The 16,421-nt window shown below is 37.8% G+C and overlaps 1 protein-coding gene across 3 annotated transcripts in view; it reads left to right on the top strand.

Annotated features, from left to right (window-relative positions):
- The window catches only part of LOC105255027 (leucine-rich repeat-containing protein 24), a 123,177-nt gene that overhangs the window by 72,951 nt on the left and 33,805 nt on the right, over positions 1-16,421 (top strand). For all 3 annotated transcript variants that reach the window (XM_025408090.1, XM_025408088.1, XM_025408089.1), the window contains exon 2: positions 9,649-9,693. The gene's annotated coding sequence lies outside the window, so the exon portion shown is untranslated. The remainder of the gene's footprint in view (positions 1-9,648; positions 9,694-16,421) is intronic.

Genomic DNA, 16,421 nt, shown 5'->3' with positions numbered 1-16,421 from the left:
GCGTTACCGTTCGCGGTATAAAATCGCGTTCTGCGCGTCAGCGAGTTTTCCATCGCGCGGATTAGCGCGATTTTCGCGCGAGGTGATTATCTCGCGACGTCCGTCCCGGCGACGCGGAACGATAAAAGCCACTTTTTTCTCCCCCGAAAAACTTTTCAACCGCAGAATATACGATAATCGCGCACGGCGGCGGCAGTACTGATAAAATTTGATGAGCGAATAATTTGGAAATGGCACTCTATCAGTCTCGAGGATATAAAGGCCAAATCTCGAAAATGTAATCAGTCCCTTCAGGATCGTGAGAGATGAAAAACCAAACCGAGAAATCCTCTCGGATTGTGCTTTCGCACAATCGTATGTATAACCTCTTTGTGTAATATTTGTTGTTGTTTATCTACAATACGGATAATTGCGAGAAATAACGGAGCGCACATTTTGCTCGAGGAGAGTTATTGCTATAACCGATACCGCAAGTTATTTTCGCGTAACAAATATAAATGGTGCGCTCGCAAAATTCGACTTAAATTTCCGCCGCTCATGATCGTGAAAATAGCCGATTCCACGATCGCCAATCGCCAATATCTCTCAAGCTGGATATTTATTCGGCGCTATCATGGGGCGTACGTGCCTCACATGCTCACTATATCGCGACGTCGATCGGGGGCGCCTCGCTTAAACTGGTAGCCGTCGATTTGGATGGATTCTACGGAGCGTTAAGGGAATATCCCGTATATCGAATGGCGATTATCAGGACTTTTTTGTTTTCTTTTCCACCAGCTATCGATATCATTATTTTTTTCTTCCTGGAAAACGCGTTTCCCTGCGTTACTTATATAATCTTTTTGATCAATTTTGAGTCTCGCGTTAACAAAGATACCGAGATGTATTGAATTTAGCAATTTATATTACGGTAAAATGTCGACTTGAAAGGGAAAAATGCCCGGGAATAATTTCTTTTTCTCTTATCAACACTTTGAGACACCCGGTAGATTCAGTTACGATGCTGGACGCTTTCGAGAAGCGTTGGCGTGAATTTCGCTGATGCGTTTCTCTACTTGGATACCAAGCCTCTCGCCATTGTTGAGCGTACGTGACCACGTGCGCGGGCTCGCATTAAACTTAAATTAAATCGCGTCGCGCGCGAGAGAGAGATGCACTAAAAGGGAGAAAGATAGACGGAGAGAGATGTACTAAAAGGGAGAGAGATGAGGGAAGAAGAGAATAGAGCTGGTAAAGATACAGAGTGCACTCTGCGGGCCAGTGCATCGAAAGACCCGCCACACATTTTCCCAACGGTTGCCGCTGTCGTTGATGCCTGTGGTAAATGCGCGGCACAACATACGGTACGACGGATTTCATAATAAAAATACGGAATTAGTGCCAGGAGGGTACAGTAGTTCCAGCGGCCAGGACATTATTAATGCACGTTCATGAAATTGTGAGGCTGCTGCAGCACGAAGCTTGTAATCATGTTTACTATAATATATATTGCGGGCTTTTAATTTCTCATAACGGGGTCACTAAAATGAGGAGACGAAAGCTTTTCGCAGATATGCACCGTGCAAAATGCAGCTCTTAGAACACGACGCCCTCGAAATATACGCGGGCGTTGTAAATAAATTGTATCGATAATTTATGTTTCATTTCGGATATTGAAATATCCAATCGCACTCGAGAGGGTTTAATTTAACGACTTACTTTTATATTCAGCATTTTCGACGTACGACTACATTTCGGGACATATTTTTTCGCATTACTTTTCGATGGATGGCCGCAGAAGCGTTTTAATGCCGGCCTGTAAATAATTTCGCCCGAGTAAAAAAAAAAAAATCTCTATTTCGCAAAAAAATCGATATTTCCGATTCGCCGAATTACACTAGCCTGATGTCGAAGGAAATAAATTTCCATCTGGTATACGCTGCTCCTCCTTTCATCCCTTTTTCCCTACTTTCCGAATTACCGCCATCGAACGCATAATGCATCGATACGAAAGGCGAAAGGGAGCGGGGGATCCTTAAAAAAGGAACGAGCCGAGCTGCTCGCCCATCCTTTTCCATAGAAGCAGTTATCCGAAAAAGAGCTATACATATCCTTTCGTCCTCTAACAGCGACGACGGCAGGATGGAGGAAGGAAAATGGGAGGGGGCGAAATGACCGGTCGATCCATTTTCTTCGGTCGCGTCTGTTCGTTATGTCTTTTTCCACTTTTCCCTTTTCCACGGTCGCCGCTCAAAACAATGGTTCCGCGTCCTGGAGGGAAAATATTCCCGCTCGTTCGCAAAAAAACGCGCTCGCTTGGTCGGCTAAAGAATAAACAGCAGCCAATGGTAGTTCGGCGCGAGCATTATGGAAGGAGGCATTGCGGGGAAACTATCTCGAGATAGTTAGAATTTATTGGCTCTTGTATCGTGACGCGCGCCAAAGCTAAAACGCCTGATATCTAGACGGCTAGGTGTTTTCGAGAGAATATCTTGGAGATTATTTTTCGCCGAGAAGAATGTTTTTCTTATTATTTTTTTTTGGAAAATTAATTATTTTTCACACATACACACACATACGCAGCAAGATTGATTATTTCTTTCTTGGAAAGACACCACACGGACGTGTCCCGTCCTTCGAGGTCCCACGGGGTTCCCGCGCCCGTCCTGGAATCCTTTTTGCGGTCTCTCCGCACGGTAGGAAGCTCGTAATTCTTCTGACGACATCGCGAGACGTTTCATTAAGCTTTTCCCGCCGGTCTTAATTTATTAACGAGCCCCGTCGGGTAAATAAATTATCGCCTCGTAGGAGGAAATTCGGCGGCTCGATTAATCGCTTGGACAATCGACGCGCTCGGATATCGGGACGCGTTATTCCACGTGTCACGATTAATCAATCGCCGATTAATTACGGTAATTGACGAGCAGGCGGGTCCGTTAATTCGTCGCCGCGATTATCGCGCGAAAATTAGCGCCATCATTTCGATAGAAAGACAGTCGATTGCGCGATCTCCAGCTTCAGGCGACACCCCTCTCTCTCTCTCTTCCTCTCTAAATTATTATTAAAAAAATATAACATCAAAAATAACATATTGTATTTGATATACAGATAATTTACCGATAAATAATGTAGATGCAAGAGATAAAGAATAAGAAATCGCTTTCTAGATCGGGAGCTTCCACCGCAATTATTTCTACGTTTCTCGCGAGTGGCGCAATGTAAATTGTTCGTTGCACTCCACGCTGACGTTTCCGGAAAATTATTAATAGCTCATCTACCGTATCTCAGATAAACTTTCCTTCATTGTGACGTGAATGATAAATAAGAAGCTCGTAATTACCGCTTTGTTCCGCATCTCATAATTACAGCCTAAGCGAATAAAACGATGAAAACAGCGAACAATGTTGATTTGACATCCGCAATATGCACTTTCCTGTATTAATGAGTAATTCGCTCAGAATTAATTGACAAAATAAACATTCCGTTTTATTCCCTGCAAATATAAACGACGAACGTTGAATAATTAATATTTTTTTTTATTTTTGTGCTCGATATGTTTATTAATTTATTGTGTAAATTATTCCTTACGTGAATTATATTTTATATTTACGTAATTATTATTTAATTCTACGTTGTATAATATTGTTACATAATTCTGATATAGCTTTTTAATGCCGCTTTATCAATTTATTCGTTGCTTGAAATGTTTGTTAATAATCGTTAGCTTAGCGGAGGATAAAGTACGGGAAACGCGAAAATTGCTCCACGTGTATATAATGTATGCTCTATTTACACTTTAACGTTAACAATCTAACAATTAAATCGATTTCGATGTTCGATGCAATTACATTGATTACTCGGGAATGTTTGGAAAATGTGAGCCGCTTTATCAACTGCAAACGAGCAAATAATCTTCGTTTAAGTGATTTCGGCCCCGGCAGAAACTTTGAAAGAAAGTAACCAGGGCAGATCTCCTCACACCACGCGCCGGGAGGGGAGGGGGCAGTCCTTTTAATTAATTAATTAAGAGTTTATCTCCGCGTTGAGAGTTTATCGTTGTGATCTAATTAACGGATTCAAACTCGTTTGGTGCTCTTTCGGGATTTATTTATCAGAAAATATAAATGTTGATCTTGCCGAAGATTATTCGGCCCTGAATTGGATAAAAGAAACTTTATCTCTTCCCCTCGGTCGCAACGTGACGTAAAACGTAACGCGCGTGACAAGAATATATTAATTAATAGTTGTCGCCGTTGAATAAGTTTGCAGTAAACCGCTGTAAACCAATTAACCGTTGAACAGAAATAAGCGCTGCCGCCACCTGCATTTGCATCACAATTATGAAAATAGTTCCTGTTTCATTAGTAAGAAAAAACCCTCGAAAAATCTATTCGTATTTCCATGAGAAAGCGCATATCAATTCAGTTAATTAGTTGCGTGTCTGTCTCTTTTGCTTATTGCATATAATTACGTTAATCAATTTAATTAGTAGTGTATTAATATAGATGCGTATTCATGTGTATATATATATATATATATATATATATATATATATATATATACACAGGGTGTCCCAGTTATCTTCCGTCATCTTTGATCATGGGATCATTTGAAGACGATTTTTCCTCAGTGAAAATGTCAATGAAAACCATCATTTTTTGCATATTCCCGATTTTTGTCATCATATATCTTTGCAATTAAGTCTTAAATTAAAACTCAACTAAAGTAAACTCTATTTAAAATTAATCAAAGAATGTGGTTTTGTTAATATTTTATTTCTACAAAGCTTAGTTTACGAAAAACCCCTTATTTCCAATCACTTATAATTCGAAAATTATTAGTGCCTCGACATTTTCATTGAGGAAAAATCGTCTTCAGATGATCCCAGGAATCTGTCTTTGAAAAATGACGGAAGATGACTTGGACATGTATATATGTATATACATGTATACCTGTATATATTATACATATATATGCACAATGTATGCATGTATATATAATATATATATTATATATATTATATGTATATTTATATTATATATATATTTATATTATATTATATTTATATTATATATTATATGTATATTTATATTATATATATTTATATGTATATTTATATTATTATTTATATGTATATTATATGTATTATATATATATATATATATATATATATATATATTACATATATGATTAATAGATGTATTATATATACACTGAGAAAAAAATCTGGTTGCATTAATTAGAATTTTGGTAGATTCAACCAGTATGTCTGTTGGAAAATGGACGAACCAGAATTCTTGTAAGAATTATCAGATGAATCCGATTAATTTCTTCCTGTTATTATTTACTAAATTTACCAAATTTTCTGGTTAATAATACTAAACTTGCCAGCATCAAATCGTCTAAAATTTTTTCCATCTGATCTCAAAAGTCTGTTTAATATTCTGAATTCCAACACGATTATTGCATAAATTCAATCAAGATTATTGAATAAATTATTTTAAGTTTAATTTGTTATAAATTAAATTGATAAACAGTGATGCAAGAAGAGGATGCAGCTCAAACACACACAATCAGAGAGCTAGCGTCCTCTTTCTGGCACTACTGCTCCAAGAGAAAAAAAAATATACTTTGGATTTAATGTTAATACTAGTTCTTTATATATATTTCATGGCAAATATTGAATACGAGTTAAGTTAAGAGTGGCTCGCCGCCTAGCAAGCAAAGAAATTAATGTAACAAGAAATTTTATAGATCCAACCAGAAAATATTGTACTAACCAAATCCTTATAGTAAAATCTATTAAACGTTCTAGTTATAAAAAATCGAGTCTTATCATGATAACTAGAAATTCTTGTTTGATTTAACCAAAATGCTTTCAATCATATACGTCTTGTTGATACATCAAACGATTTTTCTCAGTGTATGATTGTCAATATAAATGAGCGACTCGATGTATGAGAAAGCTGTTCACCAGGATGTTAATACGACGTTAATACGCATGTGTATTTGATTTTTATTTATTTAAAGATATGCGGAAGTTTCGATTTTGCCGCGGGGTCTTATTAGTCACGTCATCATCGTAAACGACCAGTTCCCGATAATAACACGACTATCCTGCATACCGCCGAGCGAATAATTAGAGAGATTAATTAACGAAATGCGAGACGGATTGGCAGGTGTTCGCGACAGGATTCCGGCGAGGTGGATTAAATCCGCCTCAGTTGCCGACGCGCGAAATGCAGTCCAATCGCACAATTGGCGATCGGTGAAAAAAGTCGACGGGGTAGAGCTTCCGAGGAGAGTCGGGGATTATGAACAATACCGCGGCGAAGGAAGGAGCATCGTCCTGTCGGACAAAGGAGCGGGATCGCTCGATTCTTTCGAACTCCAAGTTCGGTGATCCCCGTCGCTTCGTTCGCAATTATTTTCCTTTTCTTTTTTTCCTTACCTTCCACCGCGTTTTTTCTCTCCTCCTCTCCTCTCCTCTCTCTCTCTTGCCTTTCTCTTCTCTGGTTTCTGTAAAATGGACGTCGCGATTAAGCGCTGCGGACGAGAATTGTTCGGACTCATCGCGCGGCCGAACAAAAGCCGCGTCTTCTATTTTTATTTTTTTCTCTTTCTCTTTTCGCCCGATGCCCGGCATGTTGTTATCAGGATGCCTCAGGAGACAGAGCGACGTTAGAGCGTCTGAAATGGCCGGGTTTTCAGTTCAGTTAGGATAACGTTCTAAAAACGAGAATATAATCGAGTAATCAAGAGGAAGAATATAAGAAATAGTTGCGTAGAGTTGCGTTTTCATCGCGTAACTCCGCAAAATTCTCTGTCGATTCTCCTCCGTAGTTCTCTTTCGCAGCTAATTTAGATCATTCTTCTGTAATAGAGCGAAGAAAATGGGAGCGAGGGCGAAATTGTAGGTTCGTAGGAGGGAAAAATTGGCGTTCGTTATTCGCGAAAACTTCGGCTAAGGCAAAATTGTGCGGGTGGATGCGCCAGTTTCTCGCCTCCGCGAATTCTCGATTTCAACAGCCCCCTGCTTTCGGAGAAGACTCCTCTCGGATTCTTAATTCGCGAGAATCCTTTAATTTTCAATGTTAAATGACTGGCGCAATCGGGGTTGATTACGCTTGAATTCACGGACTTTTCTCGCTGTTTTCTTCTAGCTTTCTCGGTATAAATGCCTCATCTCGCCGACCTTTGACGTCGCGACGTCTTAACATCCGTGATTTGGAAGCGAAATTTAGGTTGACGTAAAAATGTAACTCGATTCAGTAATCCTTTCATCCTTTCGCGACTTCCTCTTTCTCTCTTTCTTTTTCTCTCACTTCAATAAAGCTCCAGTCAATCTCTCTTTCTCTTTATGAGCTTAAAGTCACCCGAGTCGCTTATTTACTACGGCTTAATCCTTCAGGGACGCGAGCTGTATTAATCATTAAAACCGACAGCCGCGCAGATACGAGGCTTTTAGCGATGAATGGCGTCAAGTCAACCTTAAATCTCAAATCGCTCGTAAGTATCGTCGTCGTCAGAAACTTGCAGACCTACGCGAGGCTTTTAACCGTCATATTCTACTTCTCCGGTTGAATACCGGACGAACCCCTCTTTCCTTCCCCCGTCCCTCGTTTCAACTCTCACCCCTTTCTTCGTCTTTTCGCGCGATCGCGAAATCGGTTTTGGCTGAAGTGCACGTGACCTCGATATCGCGCTCCTTTCTTCGCTGACTTGCTGTCTCTGGCCAGCGGAAAGGATTGAATTGCGACGAAACCGCGAGAAATCTCCCCTGTATGTGTAAGTTCTGCATAAAAACACTCAGGAGACCCTGGGTATTTTTATGCAGAACTTACACAAGCGTTATTGACAGTTGACTTGTGTGTGTTTTTGTGAATTTTTGTTTGAATGTTTTTGTGGTATAGTTCATTTGGAATAGAATTTTCAAACTCAATGTAGTTTTAATTACTCGTACAATCGATGCGGAAAAATGGCGCGCTTGCAGGAAAAACAAGCGAAAATTGAAAGGTATATTGCATTATGGAATTTAAACAAAAAACTGCAATAACCTGATTTTTAAATATAAAATTTTAAATATAAAATAAATATAAAATTAAATATAAAATTAAATATAAATTTCTTCTTCACAATCTTAATGCTACAATTTAAATAGAAAATCTTCTTCTTCACACAATCTTAATGCTTCAATTTTCAATACAAATTGGAACGTTCATTGATTAAGCTTTTAGCCGTCTATTCTAGACTTTTAAAGCTTTATAAAAGTCCAGTGAATCGAAAAATAAGATTATTCACATTGTGTAAAATTTTATTTAAACAAATAAATAAATAATGGTTTGTTTTTTGTAAAAAGTATATATTTTTAATGATGAAATGAAGATGAAAAATCACAAAATGTATTAAAACAAATATAAGCATTTTTATCTTTACACATTTCTCATCTTTACACCTAGCTATTATTTTTGATGGATTTCTAAAAAAATTTATATTTTCCTCTTCCAGTTGTAAAAAAAACAAAATTTTTCCAGTAAAAATTTTCAACTTCTAAATTTAAATGTGTCTAGTAGTGAAAAATAAATTTTTGAAAATTTTCTCTGGCAAAAGTTCTTTTTACACAAATAGTTACGCAAATAGAAATATATAATGTTTTTTAGGGAAAAATATATATTTTTAGTGATATAAAAGCAAGTTGAGATAAATAGCACAAGATATTGAAATAAATATTATTTATTTTTACATTTGTTACTTTTGATATTTTTTCTAGAATTTCTATTTGAAATGAACTTTTTTACAGTAAAACTCGAAACTCTCCCTCCATAAATTTAGATGTAGCTGGTAATAAAAAATAAATTTTTGGGAAATCTCCTCCGGGGAAAAATTTTTCATACGCTGTTACAAAGTATTTTATTTTTCTATTCACTAGAATCTTTATTCCTATATTCTTGTATTTTTTAGCTGAAAATTTAAATTTTTGAAACAATATAAATGAATGAGAACATTCCAGTAGTCGCTGAAAGCGTTTGAAATAAACGAGTGCATAGAGAGATTGTGAGCGTAAATAGAATCAAATGATTGATTATCATGTCACGATTGCGATGGCAATATTCCGCTTCGCTGCTGAAGACCCAGGTCAACAGAAGTCACAAGCATTGCAGTTTGTAAGCCCTGTTTCTCTAGTTAGCGCAAAGCTTATAGAAGTTTGCTCGAAACAACTCGCTGCTTAAATGGCTGCGTCCCCGGTTAATTCTTTCAGCGTCGACTTATAGGTATTCCTTCTGTTCTGCGCGCACCTCGTGACAGGGATCGCTTATTTCCGCCTGTTACTCTTTGCCAACTTTGCCGCGATACGCCTCGCACAAAGGATTAATGTCTCCGCGCGGTGATCCTTTCGTCCGGATATTCCGTTATTGTCGTAGCAGTATCTTCGGTAAAGGAGCTGCGATGTTTCGCAAATATTATGCCGACGCAAAATTGTATTATTCAAGGAGAAAGTTTATAGCGAGCTCCTCGTGCTCCTCAAACATCGATGTAAATTGTCGCTGTAATGATATCGCGCACATATTTGCGGAATTTTCATTCACGATAAGACTTACACTGTAATAATAATTTAAATGAAACACCAACCGTACACTTCTCTTCATTGTTCTCTCTTCATTGTTGCAGATCGGTGGGCCAGCGAGGAGATAAGGACCCGGCCATCCTCCCTTGGTAAGGATCTCTGTTCTTGTCTCGAGGTCCTTTCAAGTCGAAATTCAAATTTCTAGTTCTCTCTCTCTCTCTCTCTCTTTCTCTCTCTCTCTCTCTCTCTCTTCGCAAGAGCTAGATACCTGGGTAAACTAGTAGGACTTTGCTGGTATTGTAACTCGAAATCGCTATTGTTTCTCGGTCTTCTTCAACTCACGCCGATTATTATATAATTAATTGTTACGACGAAAATTTGCGTCGCGTCGACGATTCAACGCCCAGAGAAATCGCATGAATGAACAGATCGCATTACCCGATTCTCGTTCATTCGCGAAAAGCTGCGAGAGGAATGACAAAAAGCTCGTGAGTTAAGCTTGCGTGAGACGCCGAGACTTCGCGCGCTTTGTGACTTCATCGTTTGACTACACAAACGAATCTACTCGCGAATAGTATCTATCGATGTAGCTGCAATTAATGCTTCGGCATAATTTTAATTTAAAATTTACATAAGGGAATCTCAGAAAGGTAATAGTACACAACGAAAAATAATGATATAAATTATTTATTGCTATAAATCGTGTAACTATTAGATTATTTGACAGATATATACGACAATTTCTTTCTTACAATATTAGCCGGCGTTATGAGGAACACGACGCGAAACATTCCATATCCAAGATCGCTCGTTCAACCGTAAAATTGGATAAGAAAGATTCGAGTCACCGGAGCGCGTATGGCTCTTAATAGAGTCTTTTTGCCGGACTGTCTGATGCGGCTGGTGTGGCTGCCGCCTCTTTTTGTCCATTAAGAACGTTGTCGGGTTAAATGCAACGACGAGATGGTTTCGTTCGCCATCGGAGATAAGCGTCATCGTAACGATAATTAACGAAATTTAATCAGAGCCCACCCCCTACCTTCCTCTCTAAATCAATTGCACTTAGTCTGGAGTCCTTTTGATCGGAATTGAACAATTAATATTTCGCGGAATCAAAATCGATTTACATCCGCCATTCTTCTCGGAGCAATCTCATGCGCTGGATTTAATTAATTTCATCATTGCTTTGTTGCATAAATGTCCGAAATTGGCAGATGCAAATTATTTGTAACACTCAAACATTTCGATACTGTTGGCGTTCTTTCGACAATGCAATATCGAAATTTAGTTAGAATTTTTTATGTTATTGTATCGAATTATATAATCCGTTCATTATGAAAATATGCAGAAGGGGAGAAAATCTAGAGGGAGGGGACAGATTACTAAATGAGAAACTAAATAATTAACTAAATAATTAAATTTCATGTAAAATCGAATATAATATTATGCGAAGTACGAGTGCAAAAGTCACGGTTTTCATTAAATCGGCTATATTAGATTACATATCTTTTACTGACTTTTACTACTATCTAAAGCGGAAGCGCGGTCGGCTACAGACATCCCGTATATCTGCGCATAATCCCTGAGTTACAAATTCTATTAAGCGGGAGAGAATGGGGAAGACTGAGGGATTAAAATTACCGAGTGTCTTATTAAAGGGAGAGATTGCCCGCTTCTTTCGGTCAAATAACGAGCTCCGAGCTACTCCGCTTGCGAGCAAAATATCTCGATCATATAGTTTCTAATTGACGATATCCCCCGGACGAGCAATAATTTTAAAATAAGAGAACTTTTCCATGTAGGAATATTCTCCTAGTCTCTCGCTTCTCGAACGTTTATCGCTTCGCGGACGGATAATTTTTTTCATCGACGTAAAACATCGATTCAATTATGGCATGTCATCGGCCGCTCATGTCACCGAGCATAGCAAGTACATCGGCGACGCGGCCCTTTTTGCCCTTCAAGTTTCGGCTTTAAATCGCATATTTCCCTTTTTGTCGCACTCGCTAGAGAAAGAGAGAACGGGAGCGAGAGAGAAAGAGAGAGAGGATCCTTAATTACGGTTGACCGAGCGGCGATTAAACTTCGCTAATTGTCGCGCCGATGACGCCGGACTCTCCGATAAGTACCACTGCCGCCATTCTGCAAATGTGCACTCGAATCGAGACTCTCGTCCCATCTCTCACGGTACAGATAACGCATTTCTCTTTGATCGATATACGAGTATGTTTCTGAATTAGGCCTTGGATGCACTTTTCCTCGAGAAAATGTCTCTCTTCAAATATATTTCTCTTACTGAGACCTATCTTCGAGATTCATCGCGTCTCTCATGAAATTCTGGGTGATTCGAGATGGCGAAGAGCGATATAGCGACATAGGGCGGGAAAGAAAGAGGAATCAAAAGATCGAGAGGTACGAAAGGGGTTGGAAAACACGATGGAGAACGGGCGTCACAAGCGGGAGATAGCGTTATCACAATTACCTTTCGGGGGAACTCCACTAATTTTAACTAACAGTAGAAATATCGCGAAACTTTTGAGCGGCGAGTCCTCGCCAAACAATTTATCTCTCTATCTCTACGAGAGATAGATGGAGAGGATGAAACCGAGAGATCGAGAAAACGAGAAAGTCAGAGAGAGAGAGAGAGAGAGAGAGAGAGAGAGAGAGAGAGAGAGAGAGAGAGAGAGAGAGAGAGAGAGAGAGAGAGAAGAAAGAAAGAAAGAGAGAGAGAGAGAGCCTCAGACGCTCTCGCCTCTCTTATCCACTCGCTTTGCGGTGTTGATGAGAGGGAATCGAGGGGGAGAAACGGGCGAGCTTTAGTGCGCCTTTAAAGTACGGTATAACCCTGGAAATTATAGCGCCATCCCCTGGCGCAGTATGCTCGGCAGTGGCAACTTAATAAGCCGATAGGATACGATCTCTGCGCGAACAGAGAGAGAGAGAGAAAGAGGGAGAGAAGTAGAGAGAGAGAGAGAGAGAGGGAGAGTGAGAGCTAAAGCTCTTTCGCGCTAATTATTTGCGATTATGACTTTGCTGGCGAAGTGATCACGTGTGTTGATACCCCGCCTGTTATAAGTAACCTCACGGCAATGTTGCTTCGTCAGATTGTTTTTCCCCCCGGGTATTAATCTCGTTGCAGTATAATTTACGGAAACATGACTCCCCTGACAAATAAACGTCTTATATAATTATATTAAATTTTCCTTCTGCTGAAGCGTATCTGAAGCGTATCTTTTATTTACGAATTGACGAAGTTTAAATATTGAATTCCAATTCAATATCCTTTTTATCTCACATTTAACGATGCAATTTATCGAAGTTTATTAGTTTACATTAAATTTCTTTTATAATTATGTTAAAATTATTATTTACGCGCTATACACTCGATTAAATTTCTCGCTTAAACTTTCAAAAATTCGATATTAATTGTTCTAGATCGATTCCCCCAGAACGCGAGACTCATATTACCAAGTTCACGACGTGGTGCCTATAATGGTCGCCATAAGGATTAAGCATTGAATAGGGTAGTTACGAGGCTACATTTTCCGGGAAAGGCGATAAAAGACTCGGAGATTTTTTTCTTTATATGCCATATGCAAATCTCGACGGGCGCGCAAATTAACGTTTACTGTTTCACCTTTATTCATCGTCCCATACTCGAGCGCGTATCGTTGATATAAATGGCCGCCAGATACGATCCTTCCGGCTGCATCAACTATGTAAGAAGATCGCTATTGAGTTTTGCAGCAGCAGTTTATCGCGGTCGTAACTAGGTCGGCTTTATATTTCGCTGATAAAGCCACGGGATGACCGTGTTTGTCATCTCGCCCCAGGGTTATCGTTCCGTTAACAACCAGACGGACAGACAAAATTGCTCGCTTTCTCCCTTAAACTCCCCGTCAAACTGAAAGCGCGAATAATGATAATGAAGAGCGAATCGATCAAGGATGCAAGAATGCACTGAGAAAAAAATCTGGTTGCTTTGATTAGAAATCTGCTAGATTCAATCAGTATGTCTGTCGGAAAATGGACGAATCAGAATTCCTTTAGGAATTACCAGATGAGTAATTCCTTCCTGTTAAATTTATCAAATTTTCTTAATACTAATTTACTTAAAAAATGGCATCACTGTATCTATGTTTAGTTAATATAACAAGAAATTTTATAGATCCAATTAGAAAATACTAACTAAATCCTTGTAGTAAAATCAATTAAATGTTCTAGTTATAAAAAATCGAGTCTTATTATGATGAGAAATTTTGCTTGGTTTAACCAAAATTCTATTAGATACGTCTTGTTGATACAATCAAACGATTTTCTCAGTGTGGGCAATCATAAATTACAACGCGAGATTGTAAATTTCGAATTGCTGAGAATTTCCGCTGAATTTTCCCGTCGAAAATCGAATGCGGCAAAGAAAACATGAAAATTGACGCAACCATTTTATATCGTTCGATATAAACGTGTTATATAAACAAAAAAATTGCTAGAAACCGAAGCGCATTTTCTCAGTTGCATTCGATTTTCCATTCGTTTAGCAAACGACGCTGCTTTTTTTTTTCAATAGCGGTTAGAGTTGTTAGTAGCTTAAATTCACGATTTAATTGAAACGCGGAAATTCCACGTGCTTGGGCGTATCTAAGCGTGAGCGATGCTCGTTGTTGAACTTTTTTAATCTGAGTAAAATGTTTACGAAGCGGTTTGCGAGCGGTTTGTATCCGCTCCCAATTTTTTTTTTCGCCAGCGAGAAAGAGAGACGGGGTATCGGAAACGAGAGGCGAACAGAACGGAGAGAATAAAGAGAGAGGCGAATGCGATTTCGTCTTTTGATGACGATAAACATCGATGGAGTTTTTTGTTTTTGGAGCAATTTGGAAATTTTTTTCACCTGAACGAGATACAAACAGCGTTCGCTGTATAACGTCCGAAACGAGGAGGAAGCCGTCAAATAATGTCGGTCACCTCTCTGCGTTTTAGCGCGGAAACTCGGATCTATATTAAATCCTACTAGCGGACTGTGTTGATTTTAGTGCGCCGCGGCCGTTCGGGGGTTTGCTATAGGAATTGCCTGGACCGAAAAAGCCAATTCGCTTGATTGCGGCCCCGAAAATGTCCGCATTCGCGGCGTCAGCCCCGTCTCATAAAACTCGATCGATAGGCGACGAGTGCGACGACAGCCTTGCAAAAGTTTTATTAGATTACCGTGAGCGAAAAGTCACTCGCGATTTTACATCGCTTTGCGTCGTTCGCCTTCGGACGATCGCAGATTAATTTAATTAAATGTAGGATACAAATATTGTCCTTCGAGGACTGAGGGGAATACATAACAAGGAAAAATTGCACCGGCTCCTGTAATCGCATTGTTACATCTGTAAATTCACATTTACTATGAAAGTACGTTTTAGATTATAATTAATTTATTAGAAAAGATTTAAATATATATTTAAATATTTTCTAATAAATTAATTGTAATCTAAAACGCACTTTTATAATGCACCTTATAATTTCGAATCAATTGCTATAGTTAGGCTTCAGTTTAAAAAAAAAGTCGCATTTTTTCTAAATTATTTGTGTCACGTTTTTCTAAGAAAATAAGAAACAAACATGTATATAAAATTTGTAATAAAATTTACTACATCAATTCTATTTATTTGTAAACAATAATGCATATTTTGACTATTTATTATATTTATTACATTATAAATTTGTTAATTAGTTTATGCGGAAGCTAAAACGATTATAATATTAGAAATTGGGAAGTTTTCGAAATTCCACATCATTAGTGTATTAATTAGTTTGTGTGTAAGCTAAGAAGATTATAACATTAAAAATTGCAAGCTTTTCGAAATTATATTACTGCGCTCTCGTTCAAATCACATCGGTGATTTGTATGATTGTAAAATTTCTGTTTTCCTTTTTTTTGCAGTACTTGAAAAGAATGATAAGAATAATAAGCAGGAGAGAAGAAAATTGTTCTTAAAATATCAAAAAATGACATTTTTCTTAGGCTGTTATTAGAATCAATATGGAAAGAGAGTTTTTTGCAGCTTGTGTCAGAAATATATAATGGAGAATAACAAAGCGTGTGTTATATAAACAATGGGCACATGTTCTGGAATTTTAAAACATGAATCTCTAAATTTTGTGTCATTCACGTAAAGTGATCATTTGTATGTGGCTTATATTTCTAATATTAAATTTTTTACACCTTGTATATGCAATCTATAAAAAATAATTTAATTTTTAAATCTTTTAAAGTATTTTTTTTTTCATATACAGTCGCTATATATGGACGCTATTTTGGCAGTTTATAGTGTAATGTAGGAGACCTGTTGCCTAAAAATTGCAGGCGTTTATAATTTCATTTTTTATAATTTCATTTTATATAATTTCATTTTTTTTTAAATTTAGAGATTAATAAAACTTTACAAAAAATTGAGAAAGAGGGGAATATATTCATGAAGCTCACTGAAAAATATATTATTTAGAAGGTTAAAAAAATGATGCCATATTATATATCAACTTATATCTATTGCAATTTGATAAAGAATATAATTTTAAGTATATATTTTATTATATCATATTTTGTATTACATCATATTATATTTTATTTTATTAATTTGAAATATCCAAAATTTGAAATATCATATCTAACAATCTCTCAGCTTGCATGCATTATTTCCTCAATCGAGTCGCTCGAGAATTCTTTGAAAAGCTCGCGAAACTTTATTGTTTGTTCGTGGAAAAATATCTGATAAAATAGCTGACAAAATATCTAATATTTTCTCGATATCTTTTAAATACATATCTCGATGGGGAGATCGATGCAACGGGCTCGGGCGCATTTTCCATCGTCGTTTTGCGTGTTCTCGATCGT

The sequence above is a fragment of the Camponotus floridanus genome, unplaced genomic scaffold (assembly GCF_003227725.1).
Source record: "Camponotus floridanus strain SB8 unplaced genomic scaffold, Cflo_v7.5 scaffold2, whole genome shotgun sequence".
NCBI classification, from domain to species: Eukaryota; Metazoa; Arthropoda; class Insecta; order Hymenoptera; family Formicidae; genus Camponotus; species Camponotus floridanus.
The sequence above is the reverse complement of the archived record's forward strand: the minus strand, read 5'-3'. Positions and strand labels throughout refer to the sequence as shown.